This window comes from Rattus rattus, chromosome X (assembly GCF_011064425.1).
Source record: "Rattus rattus isolate New Zealand chromosome X, Rrattus_CSIRO_v1, whole genome shotgun sequence".
Taxonomy (NCBI): domain Eukaryota; kingdom Metazoa; phylum Chordata; class Mammalia; order Rodentia; family Muridae; genus Rattus; species Rattus rattus.
Window position 1 is genome coordinate 90,406,735 of NC_046172.1, and position 8,757 is coordinate 90,415,491.

An 8,757-nucleotide genomic window follows, 5' to 3' on the forward strand; every position below is an offset into this window, starting at 1 on the left:
TGTCTTCAGGTATTCATTAAATAACCAACTTCCTGGTACGTAAATGAAAGTGTGCTTCAAAGGTATATTGCCATTATAATGCTTGACCTGGGGGAAAATGTCAAAAATTTCTTTAAAACCCATTTAGTGAAGTATTTTAAATGCTCATCTTGCACTTTTGAGTGAAGTATAATTTACATTTCATAAAAGTAGAAGCTGAGCAGCAAGCTGTAAGTAATTATCATATAATTAAATGTCTACTATGAAGGGGATGAAAACGTGAGCTCCTTCCTGCTTTCCGTGACTGGGTTACACAATGGCAAATTAAATTTTAGCTCTTTATCTCGGAAGGGCTCCAGGGGACCTACTCAGAGTTTGAAGAGATACTTCTGAGTTGCCAATATAGTTTTAGTTGGAAGCTGAAGTAATCACTTCGCCCTCCAAACAAGCCATATGGAAATGGTTTCTGAGATTTTAGTTTTAGAAATGGAAACTGAAGTATATATTTCTCTCAGTGACTTTGAAAATCCCCTCTCTATGTTAATATTTGTAAATGGGAATCACCATCAGGATAATTAATACCTAATTATTACTGTAGATGACTCTCATTTTTTTTTCAAATTCACAAAGCAGTTGGCTTTGGGGATAATAATCAAATGCCAAGTGCATTTATAATTAGTTGAAATGCTTCCCCTAATCTGATTTTGTTTAATATTCATTTTAAAACATGCATTAAGTACCTGCTAAGTTTGGGATTCAGGAAAAGTACCCAAAGGTCAGAAAAAAAAAGATATGTTTTTTGCTCTAAAGAAGATTATAGCCAGACAAAGGATAAAAGATATGTACACAAAGCCTACAAAACAAGATAAGATTGGATAGATATCACATAATCTAAGGTGTGAGTATACAAGAGAGATAATAATCATATTTTTGGCTATTGGAGTTATGCAGTTTTCAAGAAGATATATAATATTTAACTTGGTGGGTGAGGGTTAGATATTTGGATCTGAGAGTTTGCAATAAAAGCCAGAAAATGTGCTAGAGATATTCTTAAAACCTATAATTCTATGAAAGAAGATTGAAGAGAACATTAGCAGTAATGGAGGTAGGATATTTGTACAGGGGATTTTCAGAGGATGAATGAGAGCAATTTAGTTACTTATTCAACAGTCAAAGTAACAATTTATTGAAATATGTGAATGACTGCCAACTTTTATGAACTCTCCAGTCAAAAGTTTTAATGTGGTATTTTTAACTATGTTACAAGAGTCGTGGGCATCAGTCCAATGAAGACTGTCTTTGCTCACAAAACACTTTAAATAGTTATTGGACTATTGTGTATCAGGCGCTTCTAAAAACATGCAGATACAATGTTTAATGCCATTTCTACTCCTACGGAAAGTAGGTTAGTGGAGTAGATGAGTGAAAAATGTGATAGCACCAATTCTGGAAAGGATATGAGCTCTCAGGGAAAGGCAATTATTGTAGGAATGGAAAGTACAACTGTTGTATGATATCATGCACAATATCTGTGAAAAATCAAGCCAGACCAAAATACCAACATGGAGAAGGGAGGTAGGCATGTAGTTCCATCCTTAGTAAGATAGCCACTGGCAGCTGATAAATGTTGGCAGAGAGGGAATTAATTTTCTTTTTGAAAGAGTGTAGACAAGTGGTTCTCAATCTTTCTTCATAAAATTATTTCATTGTTACCTCTTAACTAATTTTTCTACTGTCATGAATTATAATATAAATAGGATATCTAATTTATGACCCCAGTGAATAGGTCATTCAACCCCTAAAGATCGAGAAACACTGGTGTAAACACTAATAAGTAGGCCATACCCCAGTGGAAGATGATACATCCAAGAATAAATGGCCGCCAATATGTGTTGGACTTGAAGGGCATTAAAATGAAGGGCATACAAAGTTGGGTGGATAGGGAAGGGGAAGTGGATCTCAGAGAAGTTGGAGAAGGGACTGAATATGATAAAAACATAACATAAAATTATTAAGGAACTATTTATTTTAAAAAAGACTGCATATTTTAAAATAGGTTGGAATTATGAAGATTGTGGTATTTATATTTTGTCATAATAAAACTTTTAAAAAGTAGCCAGACTTAATCAGCTTGATGGCTTAGTGGCTGAAGCTACCTGCCAAGCTTGTCTATTGATCTATTTTGATTTCTGGACCTTGCATAAAGGCGAGATGAGTGAACTGACTCCATAAAACATAACAACATAAACATGCTGAGGCACAAGTGTATCCTCATATCATGCACACACACACACACACACACACACACACACACACACACACACACACACACACACACCCCAGACACACACCCCACAGGCACACAATGATGGTAACTCATTTAAAAATAATCATAGCATATATATACACATAGCATATACACTTACAGGTATAGAATATGAAACTAGAAAATGGAATATTAGGTAGGAGCAGAGGTTTTAATTGGTCTGGAGGAAGAAAAGAAAAGATGTACATGGTATAAAAAAACAGATGCAGAGCTAAAGAAGGAAGGGAAAGAACTTGTAGAAGAAGGGGGTGTGAAAGAAAGATCAATCCAAATGATGTGTGTATGAAAATGCCACAGTGAAGTCAACTACCTTGTAGACTAATTAAAAGTCAGTAACTACAAAAGATATGATAATAAAAATGGAGACTACCCATGTTTTACCATTTCCCTTCCTTAAGCTCTTTTTCTCTACTGATGCTTATAATTCTAGTTTCCTGATTTCTTCAGTTATTCCAAGTTATAGCAAAAGAAGATTTGAAGCGGAAAGGGGCACGTGACGTGGTAGTGCTGGAGGAGTTGAGAGGAGTGAGGATGAATATGATCTGAAAACATTGCATTTATGGTAAGAAATTTTCAATCAGGAAATAAATTTTTCAAGTAAAATATTTGAATACATTTTGTCTTGCATTACATTTATTTAAAAAGTAGCTAACAGGACTGACTAGTTTTTGTAAGTTACTATTGATTTAGAAAAAGAAAAAAGAAATACTTTAGTCCTGTTGGAAAAACATAGTAGTAGGAAGGAAGAAGGCATGCATTTGAGAGATTTAGAGGGTAGAGCTGTTAAGATCTCTAACCAATGGTATGAAACCCTAGAGAATAAGTATCAATATTTGGCCTTGGCTTGACTCTCAGGGAAGGGGAAAGTAGAAAGATAAGGTTTGAATTGGAAGATCTGAACTGTCTGTGCTGGCTATGGAGGTACCTATCTGAAAGTAAAAAGGCGATGAAAATGTTGGCTATAATTCAGAATTTAGGAATGTTGTTTGGGGTACAGATAAGGCTTTAAAAAGAGCCATTAACACAAAGAATCACATTTGGAATGTTTGTAGGGTGATGGAAAATTCTAAGAATGGATGTTCTTGGCTGGGCTTATATAGGGTTTAAGACAGGGTTAGGGTTTAAGACAGGGTTATCAAATTTGATAATGGTCTGGTAAGCCAGCCAAACAAAATCCATTGGCAAGCTGTTTGCAACTTGATCTTTGAGTAGTCACCCTGGAGAATGTGTGTGTGTGTGTGTGTGTGTGTGTGTGTGTGTGTGTGGGTATAGAAAATGCCAAGGATAAAATTCCAGAGGAACAACATAAAGAACAGGGAGATATTCTGGATGTGCTTCTCACCTTCAACTTTTGAGAGATTGTACTTTGCAAATGATTTCTCTGGTTTTGTAGCTACACTTTTGAATTCTTATAAAGGGGTAATTCACAGAAAGAAAGTACTGAATTAGTTGAAGTCCAATATATTAGCTTTTCTTTTGTGAGTTGTGCTTTTATCTATCTTAGTTGTAATAGTTTCTTTTGTGTTCTTAAAAGGTTCATGGTTTTATGTTCGTTTAAGATCATGATCAACACTGAAATTTCTTTTTGTATAATATGTGAGGTTTAGATACTGGGTCATATTTTGACTGTGGGTATAGAGTTGCTTTTTCTTGTTGAATTATTTTCATTGTTTTTGTTAAAGATTAGATTTGTCTGTGTGTGTGTTTGTGTGTGTGTGTGTGTGTGTAAGAGAGAGAGAGGGAAAGGGAGGGGGAGAGAGATAGAGATAGATAGATAGAGAGAGAGAGGGGGGTGCGGTGGGGTGGGGGGGACTACTTGTTTCTTTATTTTATCACATTGATTTATGGACTTCTCTCTATGTCAATGCCACACAGTCTTTATAACTGCAGCTTATATTGAGTTTTGAAATGAGGTAAACTGTCTTCTCCTCTTGCTGAAATTTTCTTTAAAAATATTTTGGTGGGGGGTTTTATCAACCTCTCTGATGGGATTTGAAACCTTCCTCACAGAAGGAAATGCATGGCTGGTAATGTAAACCTGTTCAAAATCCATGGTGGGAGACATACTAGGCCTTAGGGATGAGCCTACTGCTGTTGTTTAGATAAATTAACAAAATGTCAACCTGTCTTCTAAATATTTGCTTTACTCATAGACAAACACTGTTCTCTGCATTAGTCAGAAAAGCCTCTCTTTCCAGTGAATGGTGGTGAATGGACAGGACCATGGCTGTAAAAGATGAAGTGAATAAGTGATGGGCAAGTATTCAGTCCAAAACAAGACGTTTTCTACTAGGTCCTGTAAGATTCGGGGAACATTGTGGAAGAGGTAGAAGAAAAAAATCTGGAAAAGAAAAGAGATATAAAACATCATTTTCTGGGCAAGACTCTTCCATTACAATCATGAACTCACAGCAGCTTCAAATGTCTGCCCTGGGTTTTCATAAGAATGTGCCGTCAACAGTTGAGTGTAAGTGGAGTGTGTGCACAGAAGTCCCTACTTGTCAATGCTGAACTATTTGCTACTGATGAATTCATGGAAAGGGGCAATCATTGCTTTTAGTTGTATACCTATTGGTGATGTCATAGGGCTCCAATGGATGCTGCAGTTCAGTATTCACACAAATGGTCCTGGTTCAAAAAAAAAAAATACGTTACAAAAGCAACACAAAAGTCATGATTCTAGGAAGGGAACTGGTATAGCTATGAAGGGTTGGGATTGACAGGGATGGGAGGGGAGATAAGAGAGGGTATAGGAGAGATAATACATTATGTATGTGAATGAAATTCTCAAATATCAAAATCAAGCAATAAAATATTTGGGCTATTTTTTGGTTTATTTACCATTCAACAGAAACATTGGATTACATTTAAAAAAATTGTTTATTTATTATGTATACAGTGTTCTGCATGCATGGCCAGAAGAGCTCAACAGATCTCATTATAGATGGTTATGAGCCACTATGAGGTTGAACTCAGGATGTCTAGAACAACAATCAGTGCTCTTAACTCCTGAGCCATTTCTCCAGCCCCCTGGACTACAATTTTAAAGCTTCTGGAAATTTTATATGTTTTAAATTTTATTTGAAATATAATCACATCATTTCTTCTCTTTGCTTTCCTCACCCCAACTTCTCCCATTAGGTTTAGTTTTGTGTATATTATTTTAGGATTGACAACTTGGTATTGGATAACCAATTAGGGGCTTCATGCCAGGAAAAGACTAATTTAATGTCTTCCAGCAAAGATTAGTTGCTTGTATTGTGTGTCTACAGGTGGGGCCTTGTGAGATTTCCCCTGTGCAATGATACCCATCTAAATCTTGGTATGTAAATTTTTGTTTTCCTTTTAGCTTCGTCAGCATTTCTTGATATTTATGAATTTTATTGATCTTTTAAAAGTATCAGCTCTCCATTTTCCTGACTTTGTTCTTTCTCTTTTCAATTTTGTGGACATTTATTTTCTTTGTTTTTCTGGTTTTGGAGCTTATTTTCTCCTTTTCTACATTCAAGAAGAGAGACTTTACATTATTGATTTGAGACATATCTTTTTTAATAATTAGTATAAATTTGATAAGATGTGCCCATATTTTTGTGTGTTATTTCTATATTTCAAAGCACTTTAACGCCTCTTAAGTTTTCTTCATTGATTCATGAATTATTGTGGAAATGTATCATTTATTTCTAAGTGCTCGGAAATTTTCCTTTCAATTTTCTGTTTCTGAGTTTTTGTTTGATTCTGTTTTTCTTGAAGAAATATATTTGGCATTTCATAAATTCTTTGTTTTATGACTTAGGATATGGTCTATGGTGAAATATTCCAAAAACATTGAAAAGTATGTATTTTCAGCTCTCTTGGGTACACGTTTCTTTATCTGTCCATTAGCTCTTGTTGGATAATTATATTGTTCAATGTTAGAAGAACATAGTGGAATTTCTATCTAATTCTATTAATTGCTAAAGGCTGAATTTTGAACTATTCAATTATGATTGTGGATTTATCTATTTCTATAACAATAAGTCTTAGTTTTTTCTTTCTCCTTTTCAACTCTGTTGTTGGGTGTACATTTAGATTGCTATTTTTCATAATAACTTATTTGATAACCACTCTTTGTCTTTTATTTTTAAAGAGTTTACTGTATCTGATATGATTCTTACCTTGTTTTGTAGATGTTTCTATAAAATATATATGCATATACATTTGTATGCATATATGTTCCTAAGTTTATTTCCATCATATTTGTAACATTATAGTGGAAGTGAGTTTCTTACATAAAGCATAGAATTGGACCATAATGTCATATTCTTAAATAATTTCTTCTATTTTAATATTTTCATTCATATGTTTAGATCATTTGTGTTTTATGCAATTATTGATATCCTAGGGAGGATTTAAGTCTCCCATTTGTTTATTCTGTATTTTAACAATTCTGACTCAAATGTATTTTCTTTACACATACTTATAACCATATCAAGTAGAGTTATAATTTATCCTCAAACTCTAAAACATAATTTAGAAAACACAAAAGAGTGAGTATGAACATAATTTAACATGTTTTTGTTTTCTATATACTTTTCCCTTTTTGATTTTCTGTCTTGCGAACTTTCTTTAGACATTCTTATTTTTGTATTGATTTTATTTGTTTGCTTGCTTGTTTCGTTCTTTCAGTTTTTCTTTGAGAAAGGAATTTACTCTGTTGCTTTGACTGGCTTGAAATCCTGAACACTGACCATGCTGGTCTTGTGCTAACAGAGTTTTGCCTGCCTCTTCCTCCCCGAGTGTTTGGATTGAAGGTCTGTGCCACTGTGCCTGGCTCCAGAAGCCATTCTTGTGTAAGTCTGCTAGTGACAGACTTTTCTCACTCTCTTTTAAATCCAGGACTGCTTTGATCAACTCAATTCCTGAATCAACATTTGCTCTAGATGTAGAGTTTTAGGTTAATAATGTTCACATTTCAGCACTTTTTTAAAAGATTTATTTATTTATTTATTTATTTATTTATTTATTTATTTATTTATTTATTTAATGTATATAAGCACACTGTTGCTGTCTTCAGACACACCAGATCCCATTACAGATGGTTGTGAGCCACCATGTGGTTGCTGGGAATTGAACTCAGGACCTCTGGAAGAGCAGTCGAGACTCTTAACCGCTGAGCCATCTCTCAGCCCACATTTCAGCACTTTTTAAATGTACCATTTTGTTTGGTTGTCTATGTTTTCTAATAAGAAACAGGTTGTTTCTCAAATCACCACTAGAAGGAAGGAGTAACAGGTCCCTCACTTCTTTCCACAATGTTCTTCTTTAGCTTCAGAAGTTTTACTGTGATGTGTGTTGGTGTAGATTTGGGCTTGCCCTTTTTGGAGATTACTGTTTCTTGAATCCGTAAGTTATTGTCTTTATGGCATTTAAGAATGTTAATTATTATTTTTCTACTTTCTTTTCTCTTTCCAATACTTTAATTCAAATAGCTAGATCTTTTGCTAGTGCCCTTTAAATCCATAGGTCTGTTTATTATTTGTCAGTATATTTTTATATTGTTCATATTGATCATTTTCTATTGTGTCATGCTCCATTCATTAATCCTTTCCTTTATCTAATTAATTTGTTAAGTCTGTTAATTAGCTATTTAATTTAATACCTTAAATTTTATTTCTAAAATTTCCATCTCATTTTCTTTATATATTGTAGAGGAATTTTAATTCAGCAACATGGCTGCTCTGACAAGGGATTATAATAAAGGCCTTTTAGGTTTATGTGATCTGGTCAAAATGCAGAGACAATCTGGATTATGATCTGGCTGGAATACAGACACACCCTTAGTACACACCTTTCATCCAAAACATTAAAAGTAAGGTTAGCTTATGGAAGGAAGCAGCCATGCTTGAAAGTGACTTCTAATTGAGGGGCAGGCAGACAAAGTAATAAGTCAGAGAAAGATTTGACAGAATGAGTCAGATATAAGATACACTCAACTCTCATAGAACAACACAGGAAAGAAAAATATTTAAGAGAGGTGCAGTGAGAGAGTTAGTCAGCTGAGTTCGGTAGAGTGCAGAGCAGTTCAGATGAGTGAAGTTCGTTCAGTTTCTTGCAGTCAGTGCAGTTTAGTTCATGGAGTTCAGAGGATAGAAAAGTTACTGTTACAATATGTTATATTTCTTTCTTGATAGTTTCTATTAATTTTTCAGTCCCACTCTCCAGCCCAAAGTGTTCTTAAGTGTCTATTGTACCTTGATTGTGATGATTGTTATAATTTAGATCTAAAGTGTCTTAAAAGGACCATATATTGAAGTTGTGGGCCATAATACACCAAGTGTATGGGGCTTTGGGCAAATTATTAGGTCACAAGGGATCTAATTTCTTCTTGGATTAATTCAGTGATGGGTTGCTGATAGTTTCTTAGTTTGATGAACTATTGCTTAAACATATGCCTTTGGGGAGGACATATTGAC